The sequence below is a fragment of the Marmota marmota genome, unplaced genomic scaffold (assembly GCF_001458135.2).
Source record: "Marmota marmota marmota unplaced genomic scaffold, marMar, whole genome shotgun sequence".
In the NCBI taxonomy this organism is placed as follows: Eukaryota; Metazoa; Chordata; class Mammalia; order Rodentia; family Sciuridae; genus Marmota; species Marmota marmota.
The window spans coordinates 15,587,436-15,600,479 of record NW_025999990.1 but is presented as its reverse complement, the minus strand read 5'-3'; the positions used below and the strand labels follow the sequence as shown (position 1 = coordinate 15,600,479).

Genomic DNA, 13,044 nt, shown 5'->3' with positions numbered 1-13,044 from the left:
TTATTTCACTTTCCTTTTTTTTCCTATAACAACACTAAAAATTGTTTACTATGTTTTTCCCCCCTTGGGGATCAATATTTTTCCTTTTAAAGAATTCAGGACAAGTCATAGGCTTCAGTAGAAATGAAAAGGTATCATAAACTGATTATATATGCTTACCCGAATCATAATATTAACATGCTATCCTTCATCTGTTTTGGCTTTAACGTTAATTCATAAAACACTTTCAACTGTGCCCTGGATAATAATGTATATAAGGCATTAGGCAATGGAGTTGCTCTTTCTTTCATCAAGCCAGAAATATTAAACTAAGAATGGGCAAAAGACTTTAGTTCTTTGGATTTAGAGGTAACATTATTTTAACTAAAATATAAGCTGTCTTTAAAATGGCAACAATTTCATTTAATCATATTTTATAGCTTGGTGAAACAAAGAAAAGTCAAGACTTTCATATTTTTAATGTCAAAGTATACTAACACTAAACATTTATCTTAGAAGTGATCTTGTAATGTGTATTACTGATAATAATGCAAGTGTGTTTACAGAATAAGAGAATTTATATTGACATAATCAAATTTTTACTTGCAAATACAGAAGGTCAAATTTTGTGTCAAATTAATGCACAACGTAAGGCTTCACTGGTACTCCAGCCGTACATTTAACAATGCTGAATTTTGATGATAAACTAAATCAGCAAAGACCTACATGTATGTACACATGTATGTGCACACATATTGGCATACTTTTTACTTTATGAACTATGAAAATTATCTCTAAATAATTATAAGCACATACATATACAAACCAGTACATACATATACATGTGTTTTTATGTATGTTCTGTATAAACACACACACCATATATACAAGAAATGGCAATTATTTAGTACAAACATTGTAAGATATGCTCTTCACAGTAGCCTATGAGGGTTGTGAAGTTGGAACCCATTAAATAGCAATGCTTCTGTTTAATAATTTTGTACCAATTGAGAAATAACAAAAAGATTATGACATAGAGGGACTCAAATATCACCTTTATTTTTTTTAAATCTCTGCCACTGAGCCTGTGATTCCTCTCAGTGTGAGAGAAGCATATTCATCTGGTCACTGGTGGTAGGGCTCCTGACAGCATGGTGTTCATTGCCTAGAGGTCAGTGGCCTGGGAGGGCAGTAATTCTCTTTGGTCAGATGTATTCCACAGAGAGAACAGGAGGTGAAAGGGATGTCTTCAAACTTCAATCTGATAGGTTATTTGTGCCTTTTATCCTAATCTAACCTTCCTGACTCCAGGAAAGGGTGAATATTGGGAAGGGATTGGGGAAGCAAGAGTTTTATCCTAAAGGAGCCTCCTCTGAATGAAAGAAAATGTCAGATTGAGGAAGAAGCAGTCACTAACCCTAACCCCAACATTAGGTGTCAATGTCAACCCTGCTTTATGAATAAGAGCATTTCTGCCCAGAAAGATGAATAAATGTCTCAAGGGAAGACTCAGGGTTCAAATTAATGCAGTCTGAGTCCAGAGTCCCAAGTTTCTGTGATATGCAAGAAATGATTCTTGAATTTCTGTTTGGCTAATAATTGGTTATGTTAGTCACATTAAGTACAAGAACATATGGTAACAACCTTGATAGTAGACAGTTTAGTGAAGAAACAAGAAAGAAAAGAATAAAACTATTCTTTGAAAATGAGGCTCAAACAATTTTCATACCATCTATGGACAAAGGAAAGGTAAATTTGGTATCAAATGTTGCTTGTTCTTTAACTGTAGCTTGTACTTTGCAAAGGTGTGCATCATTTTTATAATCAGAAAAATAACAGGAAGGTATGGGAAGAAAACATGCTTATGACTTTAAAAGGGGGAGAATGAAAATTAAAATAAAAATCATATTTAAAAATCAAGATGATAAAACTTACACATAATCCATAGTCCTGGACTGTTCAGAAACACACACACACACACACACACTCACTCACTCACTCATAGCATACATTTTCTCCATGTAGATGATGTACATATTACAACTGTGTATTCACTTAAGGATAAATCATAGTATCTTCTTCTCTGTGTGCTTATATATATTTGTATGTTCTTCAAGTTTTCAGTTGTCAGACATTATTGTGTTTCTAAATTTTATTAAAAATAAAAACATTAACCCAATCATTCTTAATATCTGTAATAGTCTTAATATCTTACTATTGTTAATATCTTTCTTATTTATTTGTTTATATCCTCAGAAAAATAACTGAAAAGTCTTTATACTTTTAACAGCAGTGCCAGAATTTGCCTCTTATCAAAAGAGTGCATTTCTCTGCTGGGCACAGTGTCGTACATCTATAATCCCAGCAGCTCTGGAGGGTGAGACAGGAGTATCACAAGTTCAAAGCCAGCCTCAGCAAAAGCAAGGTGCTAAGCAACTCAGTGAGACCCTGTCTCTAAATAAAATACAAAATAGGGCTGGGGATGTGGCTCAGGGCTCAGTGAATGAGTGGCCCTGAGTTCAATCCCTGGTACTGCCCCTGCTGCAAACAAAACAAAACAACAACAACAAAAGCATATTTCGTTCCACAAAAATTTTCTTACCTAACAATTTTATAACCGGAGTCTCCTTATAATAATTTGGATATCTATTAAATTAAAATTTCCTTTTTTAACCTCATTGGAATTTGCATCTCCATTTTGTGAATTTGCTGTCAGTATTTACACACTTATTCAAATATTCATCTGTTTTTCATTGATTTGAAGGAACTTCCTTACATAGGAAGAACAGTAACTATTGTGTGGGCTCTATGTAGAATATTGAGCCAAGTCTCTCTTCCTATGACTGCTGGCTTTGTCACCTTTAGATTTTTCATTTTTATTCTAAATGAACTTTCTGTCCGGGTGGATATGTTACATGTTGAATGTGCAAATTAGAAGTATTACAAATTTAATAGAAACTAGATAGAGACATGTTTACATCTTGGATCTTGGTGGCCTTAGTGTTTTCCTTTTTGTTTGCTTGTTTTTAAAGAATCATCTTGGTAACTGGGCATGTATGAATTTCAAACATCTCCTGTAGACCTTGTATGATTTATAACTACTCTAGAAAGCTTGATTCAATTCAGGAGGCGGTTGGAGTACTGTTGTAACTATTTTACCCTAGCTTTAAAAATGAATTTCGATATAATAAAATCTGTGACATAGTCTTTGACTCTTCTAATGTAAAGTTAGGGTCACTGTAACTGAACTGAATTTATTTGGAAAATAGGATTTATTACCTTTTTAGAAAGTACACAATGAAGAGAAAAAAAAACTTCACTATGAATGTTATTAAAATTTATTTTTCATAACTTTAAAAATTTAAGCCTATTTATATTTTCCATAACATAAAATCCCACAAGATATTTAAGCTTGCCCTTATAAAACTTTAATCATGCATTTTATCAGATTCTTGTTTTGCCTTTGAACCTGTGGTCCTCTCTTACACTTAGACTGGCTCTGAATGTGAACCTTCATGAACACAGACTTCAAATAGAGCATCATTTTATATCCAAGAAGATAAAGAGAAATGTCATTGCCTTTTACAGTAATTTCAAGGAGTCAGTATAATTAGATATAATTTGAAGCCTAGCATTTACATTGCCTTCTTCTAAAAATGAAAATTAAAATGTTCATAATCATTAAACCATCTGGAGAAATGTATACTAGACCAGATTAGTGACAACCTTGTTTAAAACATATATAAAGAAGTCATTTTACATATTGCTTGTAAGCCTTGGATCTATGAACACATACAGAGTTGATAATCTCTCATAGAAGACAGGAAGGGTCCTAGTGAGAAGGGTACCCAGGGAAGCTGTCTGAAGATTGTTACCAGAAAATATTTTGTTTAAATCCCTAATGCCATGATTATTCATTCTTTAAACCTAGTTTATTTTTTTAAGTAAAGAATGACATTGTATCCATTCATATTTTCAAAGTACCCTGCTGTCTGGCTCAAGAATTATAGTCTGATTATAACTGGGGAAATATATCCATTCATTGTCTCCTACATCTGGTCATCCTGACCTACATACACATCTTCATGCACATAGAAAGACAAACCTCAATAAACATTCAAGAGATCAGCTATTGCTTTATGTCTGGACTGATTCAGTTTCTGGATCAATATAGAAATGCATACTTTAAGAAGGTATTTAATCTTTCATCAATACCGTGGTTGACTTTGTTGGGTCCTGTGAACTGTTCCTATACATGAAGAAGGAAATGGGTGGAAAAGTCACTCAGGAAAGGCTCTTCAGTGAAAGCCATCACGCCTAACACCAGTAAGAAATGAAATATTTTTTTAATATTTTGAAAAGTATTCTGGAATTACCTTTAAAGCTTTATGTAATGTATGCCATTAGTAGTTTATCTATATTTGAGGATTTTCTCAAGTATTTGCCTTACCAAATTCTAGAGGAATATTGGCTATCCTTGGTATAGACCGGTTTTATAAGATGCACCTAAGTTTCCTACATTTGCCTTTTGCACAAAATGGAGAACAGGAAACCAAAACTAAGCATTGTCTATGTCCTCCTATTTATGAGTGGCTTATACCACTTCACATGGTACTTGGGCTTAGACTTCTCCCAGGAAAGTGCCTTTAAGAAGAAGTTATTTGAGGCAGGTGTACCCCTCTTCAGTCCTTTCCTTAAAGGAAAAGAACCCTCAGTCCACCCTTTTGTCATGGTTTAAGGAGGGTAGAGTATACCCCCACCTTTCACAGAACTGTTCTTTAAGTAGAATGACAGCACATTCACACTAAATTATATTGAAATTTACAGTCGTGTGGTGGGGATACCTTCTGAGAAATGTGTCAATTAGTGATTTCATTGTCAAGCACACATTAGAGGCTAATTTTACAAGCCTAAATGGGATAGGTCAATCACTTGGTGTGGTCTCTTGATTCTTTGTGGTAGATGTGAAATACATGAGACTACAGTCTATGTAACACTGCATACTGTTTATAGTATACTTTCTTTTTTATAAGTAAACTTAGTATACTCTAAAATAATAATAAAAAGTATTATTAAATACCCAAACCAGTAACATAGTCAATTATTATTATTATTATTATTATTATTATTATGAATTATAGATTCATATAATTATTATGAATTATAGATTATACCAGAATTCCAGCTGGTAATGGAAATACTAGTTGGATTGGTGATGAGACTTATTTATTGACTACACAAATGTAGGCAATAACATTTGTGCATAAAACATGTTATCTTTCTATCTGAATATTTTCTAGCCTTCCATTGAGAGTCATGTTTTCTTCATGCACCACTCTTATGATCTGAATTGTCTCCTCTTATAATTTGTATGTTAAGCCCAATGTGACTCTATGTGGAGATAGGACCTTTAGGAGATTCTCAAAGTTAAATACAATACATAATTGTAGGGATTGTATTTTTTTACTACTGGCAGCATAGTAGGCTTCTTACCCCAGCATCACCACAATTCTGTGAATAAGGAGTCATGTTCCTGTTACAACAGCTGCAACTGAACTAGGTTAAAAACAAACAAACAAACACACACACACACAAAAACAACTTTTAGTCTCCATTATAATCTCATGGGACCATAATGATATCTATAGTCTGTCACTTGCTGAAATGTCACTATACATATATATGTGCATGCACATAATGCATACATTTACACATGATACACACATTGTATATTTATAAGAAATATATCTTCAAAACCTATTTCTATATTCTTTAAAGTGTGTACACATATAGTATATTAACCATTAAGTAATGTATTCGTTATGCAAATAAACATATTACCAAGCTATTCAGAATGATTTAGAAATAAGATAAAAGTGAGTTAGGACAAGAATAGATTAAGAGATGTGGGGGATGTTAAATATCCCTGATAAAAACCATCATTTTATAGCTTAGAATGGTGGAAAAGTCCAAAATAATAGCTTATTTTCTGCTGAGAAAACCTCTGCATAGAAATAAAGATGGTAACTAGATAGTGAGCTAACAGTCCAAGTTTCAGGCCTAGGTACACCACTGAATCAGTGTTCTTAGTAAAACAGCAACATTATACCTGAACATTATACCAAGCAGTCTATGTTGCAGCTCCAGGACTCAAAGTTAGATGAAAAGACAATAAGATGGCAATGACTAAAAGAGCCAAGGAACTATTTGGAAAGGGGGCAACAAGGACCCCTGAAAAAGCAAAGATGAGAGAATAGGAGCTGTAGGCATTAGCCTTCTGGGCAGAAGGAAGTATGTGAAGGTTTGGAGATGAGCATGGGTTGGAAACAGGAAATGACTTGATGTGACTGGAGCTTGTGGGTACAAGGGAATCTGATACCAGCCTGGAAAACATGGGTAGGTCCTGAGTGTTCCACCAGTCAGGTTGGATTTCATCTTAAGAGCAAGAGAACAGCATGGAAGTTTTCAAGTTATAGTTTACTAGTATTTTCAACTTGGTCATTATGTAATCCTCAATTCCTTCATTTGTCTAAGAATGATAATTACTCCTTTTAGGACTTGGTGAGAATTGGGAAGGGGAAAAAATTATTCAGTATAGCAAGGCACAGCTTTGAGAGTTCTGGGAAATAAGAAATAAGGTCTCTTCCAGTTCTAACAAGAAGCCTAAAGCCTAGTTGCAAGGATCGAACAGACCAAAGCAAAACACAACTAAACAGCAAAAATGTTAAAACATCCCTTGCACTCTCTCCAGACCCAATTTTCTTCATCTGCAAAATGTATATAACAACAACTGGTCCTTTCATAATTCCCCCAAATCATGCAGGATCATTATAATGATGTCCAAATGATACACAGACATATTATTGGCAGTCATCTCCAGAAACAGACCAAAAATTAGGATTGTGGCAGAGGGTGATATCCATTTGTGAAGCATTTTATAGTTTTGCTTTCCTCTATGCTTCTTCACCCTGCTGTTCATGTCCACCACCCCTCCCCCCCCTGCTCCCAGCCAGATAGGAAGATACTCAGACACAGAAGCCCTGACTTGTTTATCTTTGTAACTCAATCCTTGGTTTGTTGTCTGGCGCATCTCAGTTTTAAATGTAGGCAATAACATTTGTGCATAAAACATGTTATCTTTCTATCTGAATATTTTCTAGCCTTCCATTGAGAGTCATGTTTTCTTCATGCACCACTCTTATGATCTGAATTGTCTCCTCTTATAATTTGTATGTTAAGCCCAATGTGACTCTATGTGGAGATAGGACCTTTAGGAGATTCTCAAAGTTAAATCAGTTTAAAAGGCTACCTGCTAAGAATAATATCCTTACTAGAAAGAAATGACAGCAGAGGTCATCTGAGGACCAGAGAGAAGGTGCCATCTTCACACTGAGGAGAGAGGGATGGCTCACTAGAAACTCACACTGCTGCACCTTGTCCTTGGCCTGCCAGACTCCAGACTCAGAGAAAAGCATTTCTATGGCCTAAGTTACTCAGCCCAGGGTATTTTGTTGACTGGCAGAGAAGACTAACACAGCTGTGCAGAGAAGTTACTCTGTGTACTATACAAGATTCTTTCTATGCCCTAAAAATATCCTTTGATCCTTTTTTTTTTTTAAAGAAATGAGTGACAATGGAGAAATACATTATCAACATTGCTTACATATTGGTAGTACCAACCATCTTAGTTTTCCAGGTGTATGGAAAAATATGTCCTTTTTAGCATTGGGTCAAAAATAACTTCCTATTGACATAGTACATTTTTAAATAATTCCAAAGTCCTTGTAAATTTGATATTCCCTCCTCTTTCTTCAATACCATCACCATCACTATCATTTAATAATTCCTAAGTATGAAGCACTAATTATATTTTAGATATTCTCAATTATCCCAATTTGAATAGTAAATGTACTCTTGACTATAAAGAAGCTGTTTTTTTTTTCTAAATCCATTCTTATATATGGCTTGTAAGTTCAAATTTCTGTGTACAAAAACAAATGTCTTTGCCTACCACCTTCAACTACCAGATGTATCTGGGAATAGAGACATGTTAATTCCAAATTGATATTCCTTTTTATTATTGTTTGTTTGAATATCCTTTAGTTTTATAACTTTTTGCTGAAGAATATGCAATATTAGTTGCTACTTTCTGAGCATGTGCAGAACTTTTTGGCTAAAACTGAAGAGCTGACCCAGCCAGTTGTTTGGAGAGCCAGCAGCTTATCTCCTGTGATCACAGTTGTTCATTTCCTTTATTTATTTGCTCACCAACATTGGGTGTTAGCCTTAGGCTCTTAGCCATAAATGGGAAATAGTATCATAAAATACATTAATTAAGATAATATTTATCCTTCTATTACTATGTGTAACTCTTAGTTTGAATGGAGTTTTCCCGAATTTACAACATCACTACCTCTGCCTAAGTAGTAGTCTTTAAATTTCATGTATATCTATAATTGCCCTTATTAAGAGGCCCCCACACATTCATATGCATTTAATGGTCATAGTCATAAAAGAAGTGCATTAGGTAAGTTTATATTGATTATCCTTCACAAGTTAATTGCCAAATGGATAATACTGAAATTAGCTAAACCTTTTACTGTATAGGGATATGATCCCAAATATAGGCTGCTAAAATCACACTGGGCAGAATTAAATCGGGAACAAAAATAATTTGTGAGCGGCTTCCTCCCATCACTGTAAAGATAACTTATCTTTGTTACTTTTTGGAACGAGGTCATGTTTCTCACAAGAGTATACAAAAGCTCTGCCCCAAATACTGTCTAAAAGATTCTGTTGAATGTATATATGGATTAAAAGAAGAAAAATGTAGTTCAGCGGGTTAGTTATAAAATGATTTGGTACTATATTTGCCAGTTACAGCTGGTAATGGAAATACTAGTTGGATTGGTGATGAGACTTATTTATTGACTACACAAATATTTATTTTAGGGTTTTTATGCTGGGCTCTCTACTCTCTTCCCACCTTGTGTTGGAAAATGCAGTTTGGACAGTGTTTTGCATTTATCCTTGAGATGGTTATGAATCTAATTTTTTCTTTCTTAGATGAGAGAGGAAGAAAAGGCCCCAGAGGGAAAAGGGAGAGACTATATACTAATTCAGAGCATTAAAAAGGCAATCTAAGGATATGATTTTAATTAGCCCTAACAATCTAAGCAAGGTGAATTGACCATCTGTGGCTTGGAAAGAGGAGAATTGCTGACAGTGGTGAAAAGGTGCCCAAAGGGCCATTTCATGCCAAAGTTGTCTTGAAGAACCAGAGCTACACATCATCCAAAAGAAGTTGACTGTGTCATGAGACTCGAGCTGAATTAGACAGGAGTGTTTTAATCAAAGACAGCAAGCATTAGCAGCAGTCTTGCCTGCCAATTTTCAAAGACTATGAAGCAGATTCTTCCTAGATGTTTCTTAATATACTTATTGAGTTTATTTGTCTGGACATTGTTCCATTTATGTGTGAAGTATTTCAGTATTAATACATAGTAAGGTAAATTTTTATTGATTTATTGATTTTTTAAAAATTATTAGAAATCTGGTATATTTGAGCAGGTAATCATCAGAGTATACCTTCCTCCACCTCAAATCACGCAAGACTAAAGCTTCCACCACCACTTGGTGGCAGTGTACCTAAGGGCAAAGAGCAAACAACTTTAAAACCTAGTTGAAGTGGCAGACTTATTTTAAAGCTTTTGAAATTTCCACTTATATGTTGATTGATTCATTTTTTCACTCACTTGACAAATGTGTATTGACAATCCATTAATTTTCTTTACCTAATGCTTTTCTTAAAAAAAATACAAGCAAAACAAAATTTTAAAGATATAATTCATATTTGTGAAATTTTGCTTTTAAAGTGTATTAATTAATGATTTTCAGTCTAATCACATTTGTGTGGGATACCTTCTCAACATCGTGATAAACATCTTTATCACCTGAAAAGTCTATCCCATGCCCTTGAGCTGTCACCCCACCCTCATTTTCTCTCCTGTCAGCCTTCCACTCCTGTGCAATCACTTTTCTATTTCCTGTCTTTGTAGATTTTCCTACACTGCAAATTTCATATGAATGGAATCAGAATACATGTTCTTCTATGCAGCTTATTTCATTAGTATAGTGTTTTCAAGATTCATTCTTGTAGCATGTCTTAGTAAGTACTTCATTCCTTTTTCTAATTAATATTTTATTGTATGGACATACCATATTTTGTTGACCCATTCATCAGTTCATGAGCATTTGGAATACCTTCACATTTTGGCCATGATAAATAGTGCTTTATACATACTTGTGTACACATTTTTGTGTAGATATATATTTTCAATTCTCTTGGGTAGATATAAGTAGAAATTCTGGTACCTATAGTAATTCTGCTTAATGATTTGAGGACTGTTTTTCCAAAATAGTTAAAATAATTTTCCATTTGCATCAGCATTGAATGAGTATGGCTATTTTTCTAAATCTTTGCCAAGGCCAGTGTTAGCTGAGAGTGATTCTGGCCATCCTACTGTGTGAGATGATAATTCACTGTGGTTTTGATTTGCTTTTTCATGTTGGGGCATCTTTCCAATAATTTTTTATTTGCCCTTTGTGTATCTTTCTTGGAGAAATATATATTCCAATCTTTGTTCATTTTTTAGTAAGATTATTTGTCTTTTTATTATTTTAAAATTTTTATGCGCATGTGTGTGGAGTGAGGTATGCCACTTTCATAGAAGTAGGCTAGATGGAGTGCCACATGGAGGAACTTCTAAGGGCAGCATAAGATCATCATATACATGAGTTAAAAATGTTTTATGTCACAAAGGCTATTTTGTTCTGCTTTGTTGCTCTCTTATACTGACACTGGGCCATGGATGCACCCTGCCTCAATCTTTCCATCTGACATTGCATTCACCTATGAGGTGACCCTTTCTCATCCAATGCTTCAATAATTCCTTATAATTCCACTAATAACCCACTGGGTAGGCAGTTCCCCAAAACAATCATACAGTGAGTTATAATTACATAATTATAATTATTGATTTCTCAAAAGAAGGAGTTGTATCTTGATCATTTTCATATCTCCAAAATACTAGTTGACATGGATTAAGTATTTAATAAAATGTGAAGAATACACATTTTTCCCTTTCAAAATTTATTTTGGATTCTCATACTAAATATTGAGTTTCAGTGTGTAACAGAAAGTCATACTATAAATGCTCTGGTCTGGAGGTCTATTCCCCAAAATTCACATATTGAAATCCTACTCCCTGAAGTATTAAGAGGTAGGACTTTGGGGATATGATTTGATCATGAGGGTGGATCCTCATGGTTGAAAATATGTCCTTATAAAAGAGACCTCAGAGAGTTAGCAGGCCCTTTCCACTGTGTGAGAATGCAGTGAGAAGGTCACCACCTGCAGTTCAGAAGAAGGCCCTCACCAGAACCCAACCATGCTGGCACCCTGATTTTAGACTTCAGCCTCCAGAACTATGAGAGATAAATTTCTGTTGCTCATAAACTACTCATTTTATGACATTTTGCTAAAGCAGTATAGATAGACTGAGATAACATTCTTATGAGGAAAAAAGGATCTTTTGTACCCGATCCTTGGACTCCAAGCCTTCTATCTCTTTTAATCTATGATATTGTTGTTCAGAAAAGCTGTTACTCTTATTGCATGCAGTTTAACTGCACTACAATTAAGACATGACAAGATGTTCTAAACCATAATAAATGTTTTGGTAGTTACTCCCCATGAAACTCACTGTGGGTAAAAGTTCAGTGTGAATACAATGGTCAAAGTTCAAGATTCCTTAATTATGCAATTAAGAGAGACATCAAATAAAAAGGAAGAACGAAACTTCTTGTTCAGATAATTTGTTTTTATTATTAGATATTTCTAACAAAAGTGAAAAAGAAACGAGGGGTGGACAAGGAAAGACAAAACAAGCAAAAATTTCTCTGTGGTCACCCCAGTTTGAAAAATGCTTCATTAAACAAATTTGTCAAATGCAGGATTTTGCAGGGTTTCTAACGAGCAAAGCTTGGGAAATGTTGTGTACAGTTAGCAAGGCTCTAGATTCAAACCTATTTTTTTTCTCTAAATTTTGCAAATAAAGGGGTGCTATAGGGGAAGAATCTAGCAATATCAGCAGCAAAGCTATACCAATCCAGTTTATATACAGTTGCAACTCACTCTATGCATTTCTATAGAAACTGCATACCCAATTAAAAGAGGATTTTTGCCAGTTAATGGGAGCAGTTGTCATTTAGTTCTTGGAGTTTAGACCCATTACAAATTCTGTAAGAAGCAACATGATGCCATTTTAATCAGAACACAGTACTTCCCTCCTGCTAAGAAGAAAGAGAAAAAACAACCAAATAAACAAAAAAGCATTTGTGATTTTGCCTCCACCACTTCTTTAGAGGACCAGCAATAAAAATAATTAGTCTAAGGAATGAGATTATGTAAGCCAGTTGCCCGTCCTATGTTCTTACATTCAAAAAGTAGTGAGTCAATCTGGCTGCTGCGTGTTCAGTAAGGACACTTTATCACAAAAATTCAGTGCATGAAAACAAAAGGATTTTAAGTGAGCTGGGGTATGTGTGTGTGTGTGTGTGTGTGTGTGATTCTTAAGGGATGGTTAGATAGAAGTGGGGATTGTGCAAATAACATTGTGCTTCTCCTTTAGAATGATAATTTCACTTGCAAAATATATTCAGAATTAAGAGTATACAATGTAGATATTTGCAGGAAGATAGATTGAATATGCAAGGAGGTCATTATGTAGATATATGCTAGAAAGAGGGACATTTTCCTTGTTTGATTTTTTAAAATAGTAATAAATGAAATTTTGGCTTCTGAAGAAGATATCAGTGAATTTTTCTCTCCTCAATGCCTTTTCTCTCCTTTCCATAGAAACAGAGGAATAAGTCAGTTCTCATTCTTTTTTCATGTCAGTTGTATGTCTCTAGTTTTTTATTTTTTTCCTTGCTAAGAGCTTTATGCTCATCCATGCCTCCCTAAAATTAGGCACATTTGTACAGTAGTGACTCATCATTCTT

General features: G+C 34.5%; 1 protein-coding gene across 3 annotated transcripts in view; it reads left to right on the top strand.

The window, feature by feature from the left end:
• Dcc (DCC netrin 1 receptor) overlaps positions 1-13,044 on the top strand; it is a 1,055,962-nt gene that overhangs the window by 514,955 nt on the left and 527,963 nt on the right. The window lies entirely within an intron of this gene.